Raw genomic sequence first — 17,826 nt, 5'->3', positions numbered from 1 at the left:
AAGTGGCTATGTTTTATCTTAAAGCTAATTAATGTGTTATATAGTAAATAACTTTGTCTAAATCAGCTAACCAATCACCTTGTAACCTGTTACATATCTTTACCTATTACTACTTTAATTATTACTCTGACTTCTCTCCTTGGTTGTTCCCATGATGGGATAGCAACATAGAGTCAGCTCAATTGGGGAGTTTCATATTTTTTAACATAACTACTTATGTTCTTTCATGGAACTCTCATAAAAATCAACATAGTTTGTTTTCTATTTTGGGAGGTGGAAGTGTGTGGAAGGAGAGGACTTTAACTGAAAGATTCTTCTTGATGTTGTTCTCCCAGGAAGAAGAGTACAACAGACTACACAACAATATTCTGGGCCAGAGCCTCAGCTGGTATAAATTGGCAAAGACTAATTTTGTGCCCAGCTGTCTTTACTCCCTGCAGGCCCATCAGTCACTGCTATACACAGTACATGAACAAAGAAGTCTGTGGAATACTGTAGCAGAAGCAACACATTTCTGTAAACAGAATATTGGATTTTCATGACTCTTTTGCTGTAGATGTCTTAGGTGTCTCTTTTCTTCTTCTTTTTTTTTTTTTTCTTTTTACTGATGCATTCTACCTTGCAAAATAGTCTGGCAGAAGACAGAGCAGCTGGAATGTGATGTGAAGCCCTGTATATATTCATGGAGTTTATTGCTAGCTTTCAACAGCTTGATTTCTAAATATATATATATATATTTATATATATACACACACATATGTGCATAAAGAAAAAATACTATATTTTTAAGTAAAAAAAATGACTATGCATGCCTTCCTGTGCAACTGGTCATCTCAGTAATAGCTGCATAAAATGACAAGATCTGAGCAAAGGAAATTACTGCCACACAGATGTTACTGATGTTACTACTACAAATTGAGTTTTATTGTTAGCTAGTCAACTCTCATTTGCAAAAATAAAGCTGAAGCTATAAGGAACCACAATTTAGATAAGAGAAGGGCTAACAAAAAATCCCATTGACTATAAATGTAGTTCTGTGCTCTAATTGGGACTATGTAGTGTTTCAGGGTGACTTTGGCTAGACACTGAAAATGTGTTCTGAGAGTGATGAACATTAATTTACAGCTTTGGGTTTTCCTATTGTACAAAATTAAAGATGTATTCTAACCTAAATGGATTCTCTGAGAGCTCTATTGCAAAATATTTTCATAATCATTGTTGTGGGATTTTTTTAATCTTCAGTGCAGTGTATTCCCTATATAACACTTCTCAAGTCATGAGTCCTTTGCTAGCCCTGCTTAACAAATCCCAGAGCGTTAAACTGTTTGTACCATATCACAGTACCAATTCTATCAGATCCTAGGATTCTGATAGAATCAAATCAACCATGCAAGTTTTTCTATCAATTGGAGATGGTCCTTGGCATTTATTTAATTTTATTACAATAATTTAGTGTGACTTCAGTGACAAATTAATGTCACTGAAGCCTTAATGAAATAATGCATAGACAAATTTTTGTGAGCAGAAAATGTTTATTTTAGATATATTTTACTTTGCAACTTTTCCTTGTCTTCTTTAAAATAATTACTTTTTATTTCAAAGTTTGCATGTTTGTATTCTTTAAAATGTATAATCAGTTAGTAGAAAAAGGTTTTGTCTGTATATATATTCAGTTGCTTCCAAATCTTTCTTGTACTCCGTGATCATGACTTGAAGGACATTTTTCTTGATCAAATCACTAGCATTTTGTAATATTTATAGATAGCAACACCAACAGTTTTCAAGTTTCGTTTCTTTGCAACACATAGTATTTTCAAATAAGTGCCTTCAAAGAATATGAAAGCCTTTGAAATTCTTCATTACATGATTCAATAGTATCAGCAAAAATGAAACCTGTCTACTAACAAAGTGAAAATTAGGAAGCATCCTTAACTTTTACACTGATAAATTAAATGGGAATTATCTGTGGTAATTTCCTATATTATATCATAATTGCATGGAGCTCAACTTTAAAAGTTTCTTAGTAAGAAATGAAGATGAAATACTTAGAATGAATCTGGAAGAAAAAAAAAGATTATCCAGATAGACAGTATTTCCCTCCCTCCTTGTGCATAAGCTATAGGAGTAATCCCCAATGACAGGATTATTAGATACAGGCATCAGCCTTGTCTAATTTATTTGAGAACTTGTGAGGATGTATACTGAAAGAGCATTTACATGTGTGAGCTAGGAATGTGATAGCAAAAATGATGCTTGTGAGACAAAATTCAAGACAAATAAAGACCAATCTTCGTGCATCAGAGAAAAATATGTCTCAAATGATTCACATGTCTATTCCACTTAGTTTCTCACAGTGTGTTTTTATATTTCTGGTAACATTTTGAAGCAGAGAAATGCTATTATGTCCACTGCTGTACTTTTACATCCTAAGGATTACATTCTCAAAGAAAATAAGTTACCAAAATAAAATGTAGGTGACATGGAGAGACAGTTGCCCTATTTCTTCAGATGTTCTTAGTCTGTGTTACTCAAAACTAGGCTATAGCAGGACAATGTAGGTACTTAGATTTTTTTAAAACCCTGACCCATAACTTTTTCCGTTGTGAATCATGACATTTGTGTTATGTCTCGGGCTTCACTGAATACAGAGTAGAAACATTGCTGATTATCCTAAAAGGGATAATAACTAAACTCTTCAATAGTAATTCTTTAGCACATGCCTTTATTCAATTATACTGATTCATTTTATTAATATATTCCATCCATATATACAAAAAATTTGAGGAGCAGGGGCATTTTTAAGATATCTTTTCAGGTTTTGGTAGAGAGTGGTGATTATTGCACGAGGCTAAGCTTTGTAGTTTTGATTTAAGTAAATGTTAGTGCTGTCTTCCATTGATAAGCTGCGTTTCTAACAATAGCCGGAGATGTGGGGAACAAGGAAAGAAAGCTGTTGTACTATCTTAGTCATACTTTGAATCATTCATTCGTGCATCCTTTCCTGTTGTTAAAAATGTATTGACAACAGCACGGACCTCAAAACAAGCAAAAAGCACCCTAACAAACATGCTATGTTTTTCTCCAGAGGCAGACTGGCAGACTAAGGTTAAACATTTGTAAAAACAGCAAGACTTTCATGAAATGGCATAGGAGGTGGAAAGTGCTGCAGCTCTTCAGTGTAAAAATGGTTACAGAGGACCTTGAACATGAGTTAAATATTTGAAAGGCAGGGCATCAAAATGACTACTCTTTAATATCATTTTTTTCTATGTGAAAATGTCCACATTTCAAAACAACTAGAAATTTTCTTTCTTCAAAAAGTCAACATTTCAGAAAGTTCTGCGTCTTTCATGTTGGACCCCTCTGACTGTAGAAAAAGTTACTTTTGTTTTTTCTTTTCTTTTTCATGCAAACCAAAAAAAAGACTAAAAAAAATTCCAAATCTTTGCCATTGAGTTCTGACTGGGCCTTCCAACCAAGACTGTCATTCATAAACAAGCAAGTAGAATAATGGAATGATATTAGCATGGGCAGCGTCATGCAAGTAGGTAGATTCCAGTAAGATTTTAACAGACTGCATTTTATTCATTGCTATTCAAGATGCATACAGGCACATCAGTGAATTAGGAAAAGATCATTTTAAATGTTCAGAAGTTGTATCAATTTCAAAACATAATAACTAATGAGGCTAATTTAATCATGTGTACATGCAAACAGTATGGCAAGGAAATCTTGCATATTTAAACAGTTTCTGGTATGATTCTACACAAATAGATACATGACCACTGACTTTTGTATTAAACTTTGTGAAAGAAAACAAAATGCATGAATAAGATTTTAAGTACAGATCAGCAATCCCAGTAAGGAATGTTAAAATATTATTTAAAAATGTCTCATATGAGAAGAAGGAATTATGTAGCACCTGTTGTTAAGAAACAAGAGGCTTTTGCTATTTTTTTGTGTAAGGAGATTAAGGATGTATATTCAATGCACTCTTTATAGCCAAAAGGTCATAGATTGCATTTTGTAAGAGATATTGTATTTGACTTTTGCAGTTTCAGTGCAAAACCTCAGGTGAGAACTATATTTGTAATATCATTTCTAAATAAAACATGAAAAAAGGAGACAAAATCTTAGACTGTGAGGATTTTTGAGCCAAGTAAACAGCACTTAGGATGTTAGTTAAAAGACATGTTTAATATTTATTGAAAACTGTTTCTTTGTTGTTGCTGTGGGCCATAAGTTGAATACATTTTTTTGGCACTTTGCAACAACCTGACCATCATTACAGTATATCTGAAAATTCTTTGGACAGGCATCTTATTTATACCTTTTGAGTAAGTTAAAAGCACCATAGGGTGTATTCATGCCCTCTCTATTTGTCTTATTTGTCTCTGTTTGTTTTGTTTATCTATTTTTGTTGTCTTTGAGCTTTCCATGTGATCTATTTGATTTGTTAAGTCCAAGTCCAAGTTATGAAACTTGAATCTTACACATTTCCAGTGAATGAACTACCAAAGAGATTAGAATATGCATGTTAGCTCATATTGACCTACTCATAGATTTAGGGGTCTGTACGCACTGGTGTGTTTTTGTTTGCAGCCTTATCTTGAAGAACAAAACTGAAAATATTAAATCATAAGGTTTTCCAGAGAGAAGAGTCATGAAAAATACTCAAAAAGAAAAAAAAAAAGAAAAACCTGTGAGATCAGCAAAAAGTATATCTGTGATATACCTGAATTTGCCTGAAGGAACCTGATTGTTTGAGGCAGAAATGGTAGGTGCCCATATTGCTTCATGGATATTTCTCAAGAAGTTCTGTTTATCATAGAATATTTTGGTTTTAACCTTAGCTTTTCTGTCAAGTCCAGATTATGTTTAGTTCAGGCTAAGTGATAGCGGTTCACTCATCCTCATAAAATAAAATTAACACTCTCTTTAAGAACCCTAAACATTCCATTAATAGCAGTCCTATTTTCCTTACTTACATCTGTAAATATGTTCTGTTGTAATTGAAATTACAGGTTTCCAAGTGCTGACAGCCTGCTTTATACAATAAGCAGGTTTAAAGGATTTCATTTGTAATTTAGATGCCAACTCTGAGATTACTGGAGCTGAGTACCTAAGCAATTTTGTAACTGAAAAAAAAAAAAAAAGATCTATAGAACTATAGAACACTATAACTAAAGGAGGCTGAAAGGGAGGGAGGGAGGGAAGGAAGGAAGGAAGGAAGGAAGGAAGGAAGGAAGGAAGGAAGGAAGGAAGGAAGGAAGGAAGGAAGGGAAGAAAAGAATATCTGATTTTTTCCAGTGATAAGATAAATATTTTAATATTTTGACCTTGAAGCTCACTAAGATATATATGTCAAAAGGTACATGGGAAGGGAATGGGGACTGGAATGGAAATATCTGATCCAAAATCAAAATCCTTGATATTTCCCAGGAAGAAAATTAAGTGTTATTTTCCAGTCTCTAAATCAGAATGAATCACAGTTTTTATAAAGGTGGCACAAAGGTGTTTATTGAGGAATAAAGAGTTGTCCTGTCACTTCAGGGGATGGAAATTTGCCTATTTTTGACACAGGTGTGTCTGCAGAGGTGATACTTTGTATTGCTAAAGAGAAAAAATGGCACTGAATTTCAGTGCTTCCTTGGAGACCATATGCAAATGAACAGCATTACATCAGTTTAGGTCAAATTCCGTATTTCTGATAAAGCTACTTCTGATGAAGTTACTCTTATTTCAAGGACACTGCAGCTCTGAGTATCAAACTGTTGGAATACCAAATTCATTTTTCTGAATTTCTCAGAATTTCTTCTCAAACTTCTCAACCACATTTCTCTAATGCATGCAAGAAAAAAGATTTCACAATGAATAGTATTTCTGATATTATTTAAAAAGAAGTTACAATTTCATCTTTGTGTCATTCTTATCTCTCCATATATCTTTAACTTCCTTAAGAGCAACGATAATTCCTGTTCTGGTTATTAATCTAAAAGAGTTTGACTAAACATTTGTCAGTTTTTAAACAGGTACAACAGAGCTCACTGACATAACTGATCAGATTTATACAATATGAGAAATAAATTCTACACAGAAATGAAGAGATCTAAAAGCACGGTACTGAGGTGAAGTCATTTCAAATTGAAATTTATCTGAGTCCCACACAAAGATATTTTTAACTCAACATTTTAGAAATACAGGATTTATGGGAAAAAAAATCTGAAACACTCCCCTGAAGTGGGCTGTGTTTTTGAATCTACCCTCTTTAGATGTTCAAATCTATTCAACATATGGAGATAGAGATAACTAAAGTTATGCATATATACCGGTAGGCTGGAAATACAGTGAAACATATTTCCAAACTATGATAAAAAAAAGCTAGTTGTTATCAGATTGAAAGCCAAATAGTCCATAGTTTGTATGAGCTGCAGTTAGTATAGCAACCTGTAACTGAACTAAAAACACAGACACACACACACACACACAAAATTTAGCTATCACTGTGTTATGTAAGATCTTCTAAACAGATGATAAGACAAAGAATGCAATATCTAGGGAGGAAACACAACCACTGAAGTAGGCAAAAACATGACAAGCCTCAAAGAAAAGAAAGAGGAACAGAAGTCTGCACAGAATCTCTCTCCCTTGCTCTAATTCATACATTCTATATATATGACCTCTGACCTCATGCCTTCTCCAAGTTTCCCAAACTCTTGGATGTCTGACTAGCAGATTAGTGGCATCAGTTAACCAAGAGTTAACCAGATCTGCTCAGTTCTTTTATAGTTGTATGCATATGCTAGAGAATGGACTGTTTACTGCATTTAGTGCCTTCTTATCTTCTTGCTACAGAGGCTTTCACTGCAACATGAGGACAGCTGCAGGAACTGCAAAGCAAATGCATATATTCATATATATGATCACACAGTATATGTTTATCTCGCTATATGCACACAGAAACACTCAGTCTGTGAAATGATAGCCTTTTGATGATGTAACAGTTGGGAATTCAGGCTAATATGTGCATTTGTGCATTAACAGGTTGGAAAAATCGTTGTGTGTGTTTAAGTATAAATACTTTGTACTTAAATCATATTAATATATTGGCTAAAGCTATAGGATAGTTTGTCCTCTATTATCACAAAAATTGAGGAATCCTTAAAAGAGCTGAAAGCCCATGTGCTAATCAAAATTACAATATATGTGGTCCTTAATCTATGTTCTTCTTATACACGGTAATATAAACAGAACTGAAATAAAATAGAAATGTTCTATCTGTTAGTTTTGTATAACCCAACATTCATTCCTGGATTTCCTTTCCTCCTTAAGTTCCATCAGTCCATTGTGTAGTCTTGCAAGACTAGGCTTTGTGCTTGAAGCTCTGATTTAGCAGAAAGATGTAACGTGTCTAATGCAGTTGGTAGGCTCTGTGTTGATAAAATATCAAAAGCATGACAAAAGAGATTAATGACTTCAAGCCAGCTGTAACAGACTAAATTTTACATTTTTCTGTTGCTTTTATTCTTTTTCATCCTAACTCATTTCCTTGTCTAAACTATTGTCATGCGTACACACCATGCCGTTCTTGAAGATCTTTGCAAATGACAGCAGCATTTAGATATTAGTTCCTTTCACTCATTTTTTTTTCCATCCAGCAGAAGGCATGCTGGCTGACTCAGAGCTGGGACCTATTAGTGCAGCTAATAGATCATGTTTCTAGCTTTTGCTTTGCTTCTAGACATAAGTTAGTGCCAGGTGAGGGATGCTTGCAGTACACTTCATTTTGCATTTTCTGTGTAATTCCTAAAGGACACTGAAGACATATGCACCTTCTAGCTATGAGTCAATTTTGGACCAGCTTTCCTTGAATTTCCTTCTCTGCTGCTTATCAGCATTCATATGTTTCTGTATGTACTAATGAGTTTGTCTAATCAAGATTTTTATCTTTCCTTATCCCATCTCTCTTTCATATGCTACTATTTCATTGATTCTTCCACCTTTTTCACGGCACTGTTCATAGGAAGCTCCTCTATTCCTTTGGTGTAAGGTCTCCCCAAATAATCTTGTGCATACAAGGACTACAGATAACCCCACTTAAGGAGTTAAGCATTCAAAACAAGCAATCTTCAGATTTAGAACACCGAAAATATTGTCAAACTGAAAGGACTCTAAGTAATCACCTCTGTCTCACATGCTTTTAAACTGCTTGGCTGTTCTGCTGGCAAATGTGTGGTTTAGTGGCAGGAAAAGAAGGAATAGTTACCATAGTAACTGTCATACAATCCAGTGTGGTGCTTAGGTTACTGTACCTCTGAGACAATCCTAAACTGCCTTCTTAATCCCTTTAGTGTTCCTGGTTGAATAGTGTATGCCTAGTAAAGTGGCACTTGTTGGTCCCTTGGCTGTACACTCTATTTTCCTTCTCATCCACAGTAAAGTAATGGACCTCCTATAAGTGGTATGAGACAAAAAAAAAAACAAACCAAATATTCAAAGACAAAAACTTAGCACTCTGCTTGAAAAGCACAGAACTTTCCCCTAGGCAATCCTGATTGTGATTTTATGACTTTTTTTTACATCCTCCTAAAATCTTTAAACACTAACTGGTGTCAATGGAGATACAAGGAACCTTGTTTGAAGCATAGGAGATGCCTCAGTACAGTTTAATTTTTCCTAAGATAATTTTATGATGTGTTTAGTTTTAGAGTCAGTGATCACTGGGGACAAAATCAGACAAATCTCACAAAATTAAGACTTAGGTGATTGCTTAGTCAGGAGATTTTGATGTTCTTAACATCTGTTAAACTTCCATCTAACATCATGGAATGCAAATGTTGTGGTCCTGGTGGCGTGGTCAGTTTTGAATGAAGGGGGCTTCTTATAGCATGGCTGTGTCAAATAGTCACTGAGCGGCTGTTATGAGGTTTTTGCACCAATGCTTTTTCATCATTTAGCTTACCAGTCTATAATGCCATTTAAATTTTCCTTGGAATGGAGTTTGGAATCCACACTCCAGTAGAAGGCTCCAGGAATTGAGGTACAGGGAATTCTGTGGGGGGGAATTACTGAATACCTTTTATTATTCCACATTAGATAAAACATTTAAATATTCATGTGGAAAGCAGATAGGTGGAAAAATTAATTAAACTTAGAAAATATGCCCCTTCCCTGAAATGTGAGGTAAGGGCATATTTGCTCCACTGATAATTCAACTGATCTTTTGGAAGTGAAACAACATTAACTATATGATGGAATGACCAGCTGAATAGATGAAGGGAGAACGGTGGATGTCGTCTATCTCGACTTCACCAACGCTTTTGACACCGTCCCTCACAACATCCTCCTGGGCAAGCTCCGGAAGTGTGGGATAGATGAGTGCACAGTGAGGTGGATTAGGAACTGGCTGGATGGCAGAGCTCAGAGGGTGGTGATCAGCGGTGCTGAGTCTAGTTGGAGGCCTGTAGCTAGCGGGGTCCCCCAGGGGTCAGTTGTTGGTCCAGTCCTGTTCAATTTATTCATCAATGACTTGGATGAAGGCACAGAGTGCTCCCTCAGCAAGTTTGCTGATGATACCAAACTGGGAGGAGTAGCTGATGCCCCAGAAGGCTGCGCTGCCATCCAGAGGGACCTGGACAGACTGGACAACTGGGCGGTGAAAAACCTCATGCAATTCAGCAAGGACAAGTGCAAGGTCCCGCACCTGGGGAGGAATAACCCCAGACACCAGTACAGGCTGGGGACCGACCTTCTGGAGAGCAGCTCTGCGGAGAAAGACCTGGGTGTCATGGTGGACGACAAGTTGACCATGAGGCAGCAGTGTGCCCTCGTGGCCAAGAAGGCCAGTGGGATCCTGGGGTGCATTAAGAGCATCTCCAGCACGTCGAGGGAGGTGATCCTGCCCCTCTACTCAGCCCTGGTGAGGCCACATCTGGAGTATTGTGTCCAGTTCTGGGCTCCACAGTACAAGAGGGATGTGGAGCTGCTGGAGAGAGTCCAGCAGGCCCACAAGGATGATCAGTGGCCTGGAACATCTGCCGTATGAGGAGAGGCTGAGGGAGCTGGACCTGTTCAGCCTGGAGAAGAGAAGGCTGAGAGGGGATCTAATCAGTGTCTATAAGTACCTCAAGGGAGGCAGTGAGGAGGATGGTCCTGGCCTCTTTTCAGCGGTGGCCGCCGACAGGACTAGAGGTAATGGCCACAAATTGAAACACCAACCCCCCTCCTCCAGCAGGGTCACCTAGAGCATGGGGCACAGTATTGCATCCAAGTGGGTTTTGAAGATCTCCAGAGAAGGAGGCTCCACAACCTCTCTGGTCATTCTATGATTCTATGATAAAAGATTCCATGTTTTAAATATTATCATGGGATATGTTGATTTAAAACAGTTACATCTTTTGATTTCACTTTCTAAGATATATATATATATATAAAAAACACTTTTATTATTCCTTCAAGGAGCTCTATTTTTTTTTCTGTCACTATGCATATACTATTTTCGCAACTTATCCGTGCCATGCCAGTGGAGAAAGCTAATTAAAACATAATTTTGAACCCACACCTGAATTCTGAACTTCGATTATGAAAGACCTGATGTTCATCTTTTTGATGAAATAAAAATTAGGAAGGAATATGAGCTGATGATGATTTCTCACTTTTTGAAATGGGGTCAACTAGAGAAGTGATAGATGTGCTCTACTTACCCAGACACAGACTGGATATGGCTGCTATTATACTATATTATGTTAACAACTCTATGTAGCACTTCACTGTGAAAGGACAATAGCTTCCTCAGTTCTTCGGCAAAGGTTTTGACATACCCAAAATTTTTAAAAGGAATTATCGGAGGAGAGAGGTGTTGAGCACAAATAAATGAAAATTCTTGACTTCTGTAATATAGCCTATAATGGAAGACAACAAATACAAATATTATCAGCACTCAGGATACTGCAAAAGTCTTTAGATCAGGAAGATCATTTTGTTTTATACTCTTGAGACTACTAAAGAATAATATGCAAGCAGAATGGATTTGAGATTTAGACAATATCTTGATTCTTCAAAAAGAATGTCTTTTTTGGTTTTCTTACCATTTGTACTAGAGCAAATAAAATATTCAAACTGAAATGTAGAATCTATTTGCAGTGATGAAGTTTAGATGTTGTTGTGGATTTTACGTAAAGTTTAGGTACATAGCAAAAATGGTTATGATACAAATTTTGTGTTATTAAAAAAAAAAGAAATTCATATAACTGCCGCCATATTGTCCCAATTTCTGTAGGATAGGGTATAGGTAAAGCTGATAGCATGGGTAATACTAAATTCAGTCAATATCCCCATATTCCTTAAAATGTTGCCTTTTACTGACCTCTGTGCTTGTGCTGGATGAGATAACTGTACAGGAAAGGTATTTCTTAAAAGGCTATTAATAGTTGTTTGCAGTACCCTGTTATAGATACCTATCTTGGAAAGACTCCCATCATTTGGACAATTTAATGGCTGTAAAAAATATTGTGACTGCTTATTCCCTCTGGAGTTAATGGCAGTACCATATTTGTTCCTACCAGTACTTTTTAACACCTCAGGAAAGTAGTTATGACATATATGCGTAGCCTTTCTCTCACCACTAGTGGCTAGTCTGTCGACTTTTTTTTGCGTAGGGAAAAACATTATATATATGCTTCTATCATTCACAGAAGTCCTGCAACTGAGTTCAAGAAATTCAGTACCATCACCTCCCAATTGACTATTACTTAAGAGAGCTCAGCATTTAGGTGATAAGAAGCTGAAAACAGTCACATTGATTTAGTATGTCTATAACATAGACCACTATCCTGTCTCCCACAAAGACCGTAAATGGATGCACACTGATTGATGCCTGCAGTAGAGCAAGGACATCACATGCATATAAAATATTCCCTAACACTCTTCTAGCTCCTATATTTGGACTAGCTATTTTGAACCTTCTTTTATATATAGCACCCTTGAATCTCTCTTCCAGTTAATGATCTGGACCATGAAAGCATGTAAGGTTCCTGCACCCAGAATGTCCCTAGATAGGATCTTATGTGGGTGTACTTCCTATTGCATGAGGAACCCTGTTTTTGTTTGATTGTTCTTCTTATAACTCCTATAAATAGGATCTACATATCTGGGTGCTTTGTCTAAGTCTTCGGTCAAAATTCTCATCTCCACTTTAGCAGATACTTCATTGCTTCCCAAACCAACTGTTTGCCACTGTGGAAATATGGATATTAGGTTGAGTAATAGTAAATGAAGTTCTTTTAGAAAAGATTATACAATGAAAAGAAAAGCTAAATATCAACTGAAATCTATTCACTCCAGTAAAAAAAAAAAAAAAAAAAAAAAAAAAAAAAAAAAAAAGCTACTGAGGCACTTTCTCAGTGTAGAATAAGGTCTTCTTGTTAATTCTAAACATTCTAAAAATGTTCCACGACTGGAACAAGTTCAGTTTGATTATGTACAGTTTAGCATTGCACCAGCAGGAACTGTGTCTTTATTACACATGAATGGTGGTGGATGCCACCTTGCCTTGAAAGTGCAATGAGGTGGTATTTCTCTCCTATTCTTTGCTGTAGGTCTAATGTAGCACAGCCAGGGTCTAACAGAAAGCCACATTTGTGACAAAAGCACATATCTGAACTTTACAGAGAGTGGTACATGCTGTGGTGGGTGGTCTAGTTATCCTTCAAGTGAGACGCAAGCCAACCCCACTCCAAAAGCTTTCTAGGTGCCCAAACAAGGCAAAATGAGCAGTCAAATGAGTACTTTTTTTCTCAGTAACATAGATAACACACACATTGTGTTTCAGCATTGATAAAACTGCCATTGCATGAACTACTACTTCAGCCATGTGGGGATGGACTGATGGCCCCAGGCTGGGCTGAAGTGGGATCTGAGGCTCGAGAGAAACCCAGGAAGGGGCAGGGATGGGATAGCAAGGGTACTGAGTGCACTAGTAAGCTTGACAATGCACACCTGTATGTTTAACTTAAGGTACATCTTCTAGGCTTGTGGGTCTTATATATACATATGCAAAACTGTCTTATTGCTCCTCTAGCTGGACTAACACAGAACATGTGAGGAAGGTTTATTAGTGTTGTTCTGCAGCTGAAGAGATCACATTAACGCGATGGCGGATATCTGAGACCACTGTGCCTTACAGCCATTTTGGTTCTAAGTATGATTTGGGAGGAAGGAAAAAGAAGAAGAAAAAAAAGATGAATTACGTGTTTATACTTAGATTTTCAACAACTATAGTTCTCATGAGATCTCAGTAGCTTAGTTAAGTGATCTATGTCTTTATTTTCTGTTTCAGTGGCATCATTATTATCACAATCTACTGCAGTAGAAGGTAGCTGTTGTTTAAAAAATCTTGTTACATTAGTGTCAGACATGGTATTCCCAATGAAAGGCACAAAGAAAAGCTTTGCAAAAAAGTTGTTATTTAAAAATATTTAGGGGAAATGTCTTCCTCATTCCTTCACTCCCCAGTAAGAATTGCCCAGAGAATACTATTTACATGTTGTTCTTGAGATAAGCTAAAGTAGTAATTTGGGAAAAAAAAAATTAAAACAAGCTTTTGCTGAAAACGTTGATTTGCGTAACAGTTAAGCAGGATAGAAAGCCAGAAATAATTGCTGCTAAAGTATATAAAAAGAGTTGTCTTTTCATGGAAAATATACAGTCTTACAAAATACTCAGTACTATAGTATATCAGGAGAAAGTAAGAGTGATATTCTACACCCTTCAAAAAAATAGGCCTTTCCTAAGTAAGTGGAAAGAATTATGAGGCACAATTAAAAAGGAAAAAAAAAATCTACTTGTGATATGTTTTTCTTTTCCTGTGATCAGAAGATGAATATAGAAAAGTTTTGGATAATTTACAAGGTCTGAAGCTTTCTTAGTAATGGAGTAGCTGCTGTTGTCAAATAATCTAACAAATAACAAAAATTGTAAATTCGTAAACTGTAAAAGAAAGCATACCCCTGTATGCATTTATTTTCAATCCCATTGCATTCTTAGGCTTACTGTTGTTTAACAAGAATATATCGGATAATATATCTTCTCTATAAGTGCAAACAGATTTCTTGAAATAAGATCAGAGTCAACGAAAATAGGAACTAAGTGACATTATTTATGTTCTAACTGGAGGCATGATTTTCATAATGTATTCTTCCAGCTTATTGAGAGCCCCTGTGTAACTTCTATTGCTCAAAGGAAGAAATGTGGTGTATCATGCTAGTGTTGAATTCATTTGAGCTGCTTATGAATGAGATAAAAATATTTTAAGTATCCAATGCCTAGTCTCTTTGGCTGAAATATGCAGCTTTGGAAGAGGGAGAAAATACATAAGCAAAGGGCATTTTGAAGAAGATCAGTGTCTAACATTCTAGTCTGTCAAGACTCAGGTGGACCTGCATAGGTTATTAGTTCAAAAGATTCCAGCAGAAAACTGACCATGCTGTTTGTATGAAAATATTCTCAGAACATAGAAAGACTATTAAAGACAATAAGATGCTAATAAAATATCCAAATGCCCAAACTTAAAATGAGCAAAAAATGCAAAGCACTTTTGTGTAAACAGACAGCATACAGACAAAAGTGTCCTCTTACATTAATATTGAGCACGAATTCTCTGATGGCTTTAGCTGCTTACTGTCCTTTTTTCACTTCAGTTTATGTACTAGCTCTTTGAACCTTGTATCAGGTTAAATACATCTCTTGAGAAAAATTGTTTTCTCCTTCATCTGAGCAGGAAACTAGATTCTTCTCTGTGATAGAAATTGGTTTCCTTTGGTGAAGGAGTTCTGCTTGCCTTGGGGAGGTGCACTTGCACATAAGTCTCTACTCTTATTCCTGGATAATGTCTTCCCTCACTTCTTCAGAAATTCTTCAGAAATTTTTTTATTCTGTATATAACCCCAGAAGTACTTTGCTAAACTCATTCCTCTGTCCTTGATTTCCAACATCTTCTAGTTGACTAGTCATTCCCAATCCAGCAGTTTTTGAAGAAAAATTCTCAAAGGATGTATTTTTACAGTCCTTTAGCAGTCTTTTGCAATGTTTTTCAGACTGGACTTGGTTAAAAATATGGCAAAGGATTTGCCAAAAATTGTGAAAGGCTCAGATATTCCAGCAATAAAAGATATTCTCCCTGTGAAATGTCACTCAATTTATTTCATCCTGTCTGATAAATACACTCTGAGATTAAACTTATTTATTTATTTATTTATTTAAGTTGGACTTGTTTTGAATCCCTGCATAATGAAAAAAAATGAAAGCACACTGGAATGAAAAACCTACCAGGGAACATGTCTTCCAAATTCAATAAAAAGATTTCATAAGCTCGTTTACTTTAAAATAATTGAATATACAATGTCTGCTATTTAAACAAGATTTAAATGAAAGGCAAGAATAACTGTTAAAAATCTTGAAACTGTTTTATAAACTTGAAGAATTTTTGGAAACTTTTACAGAACACCAAGTTCAAGATTTGATATTTTCTTATTCTAAATATGTCAGACTCATTCTTGAGCTTTGTCTGTTACTTGCCAAATCTCACAGCTTAGAGACAGAATGTTAAAATCACCTCAGAAATATTTCTGTTTATATTGCAAAACAATGAGGGTTTGTCGTTTGTTTGTCTGTGTGGGTGATTTCTTTTTTCGAGGTTGTAAAGTAGCTGAAAATGTTATTAGTGGTACTGAGAACTGACTTTGGTTTGAAGACAGTTTTAATATACTCTAGAATACCAAAAATATTCATGTTACCCAGTTTCACTACTGTTTTACATGTATTCAGAAACACACATACTGAGTTAAAACTTACAGTTGTTGATGAAGAGCTAGTTTCAAAATATCCAAAGCGAAGTCAGTCATTTCTGGTGATATTTCTATCATTTTTATTTTCTCATAGGTTAGTTATCAGCATACTGCTGTAGATGTAAATGGCTTCCATTCCCCAAATGGTCACTGTATTTGTACACATTTGTATGTATTTGTATACTTACTTATTTCCAAATATTATATTTATCATTTCATATTCCGGAATAGCATTCTGGAATTGCAGGAAAATGAAGTACTCAAAAAAGGACAGAATGTTACTCAGCTGTTAGGTAGGTTAATTGTTTGGTGCTCTGAGACATGTGGCATGGCTAGGATACAGGACATTATGGCATAAAGAATCATAGAATCATAGAATGCTCAAGGTTGGAAGGGACCTCCAGAGATCATTTAGTCCAACCCCCATGCACACGCAGGGTCACCTACAACACGTGGCACAGGACTGCGTCCAAGCGGGTTTTGAAGATCCCCAGAGAAGGAGACTCCACAACCTCTCTTGGGCAGCCTGTTCCAGTGCTCTGTCACCCACACTGGTAAGAAATTTTTCCTTAAATTCCTGTGGAACTTTTGGTGCTTCAGTTTGTGGCTGTTTCCTCTAGTTCTGTTGGTGGCCGCTGAAAAGAGCCCAGCACCATCCTCCTCACTGCCTCCCTTGAGCTACTTATATACACTGATTAGATCCCCTCTCAGCCTTCTCTTCTCCAGGCTGAACAGGCCCAGCTCCCTCAGCCTCTCCTCATAGGGCAGATGTTCCAGGCCCCTGATCATCCTTGTAGCCCTGCGCTGGACTCTCTTCAGCAGCTCCGCATCCCTCTTGTACTGTGGGGCCCAGAACTGGACACAATGCTCCAGATGTGGCCTCAGCAGGGCTGAGTAGAGGGGCAGGATCACCTCCCTCGACCTGCTGGAGACGCTCTTCTTAATGCACCCAAGAAATGAGATATATCTTGTTGCATTCCCTTTATTCAGTGGCTATTGTGACATTCAGTGACAGCCAATTCAGTCTCTATAATAAAACAGACTGGCTGCATCAGAGGAATAGCAGTTCTGACATAACAGGTTTTTCAGCTTCCCGCATCTGAACCCCAGCTCCGTTCTTAGCCTGCCTTTCACTTACCTATAGCCTAAACTGAAGAGATAGTTAAGGTGTATGTGGGGAATTGCTTAAGGCTTAAGTGCTCTCCCAAACTGTCGTAACATCCTTCATATAACATATCTTTCTAAAAATAAATGCATTCTCTGATCTGGAAAAAAAAAAAAAAAAGAGAGAGAGAGAGAGAGGGAGAGAAAAAATGAGATTTGGGGCATAGCCCCAAAGGAAAGAGGAGAAAAAGAAGAGCAGTTTCTCCTGAGGGACTGCTTGCATTTTCTGAATGTCAGTGTATGTGGTTCACTCTGCTCTATCACTGTAATAGATGTGCTGTTTTGCAGCTGGCGGAAGGACAAAGTTTGTGTTGCAAGAATAACTTGCTTTATAATTTTGGATCTTCAAAACATGATGTTCACTCATTCAGGAGAAACTCAAGTGCTGGCCTATTTCAGATTCCAAGCCATTTACTTTCTTGTAACTAAAACAGCCCAACCTCATGTTCTGTAAATTAGCTAAGGGTTATTAAGACTGTTTTGAAGGTAGTGTACTAGCTAACGGTTCATTACTTGGGAACAATGTGTTAGCTCCTGGCAGTATACCTCATTATAAGCAGGACATGACATGAAACTAGTATCTGAAAGAAATGAGAATTTCATTGTGCATCATTTGTTTAATCAGATTTTTCATTTTTTGGTGTTTATGATTTATATGCAGCCACACACAGTAACTAAATTTATTTCAATAATTTCAGTAAATTGTTTTTTTCTTTAAATTAGGAAAAAAAATCGACCTGTCCTGAGAAATCAAGATTTAAATGTAGAGCATTGTTAATTTTCTTGTTTGTTTGTTTTTAAAAATATTTGACTTCAAAAA

Source organism: Tinamus guttatus, unplaced genomic scaffold (assembly GCF_059628265.1).
Source record: "Tinamus guttatus ecotype Peru unplaced genomic scaffold, ASM5962826v1 Tinamus_guttatus_pri_ptg000384l, whole genome shotgun sequence".
Classification (NCBI taxonomy): domain Eukaryota; kingdom Metazoa; phylum Chordata; class Aves; order Tinamiformes; family Tinamidae; genus Tinamus; species Tinamus guttatus.
The sequence above is the reverse complement of the archived record's forward strand: the minus strand, read 5'-3'. Positions refer to the sequence as shown.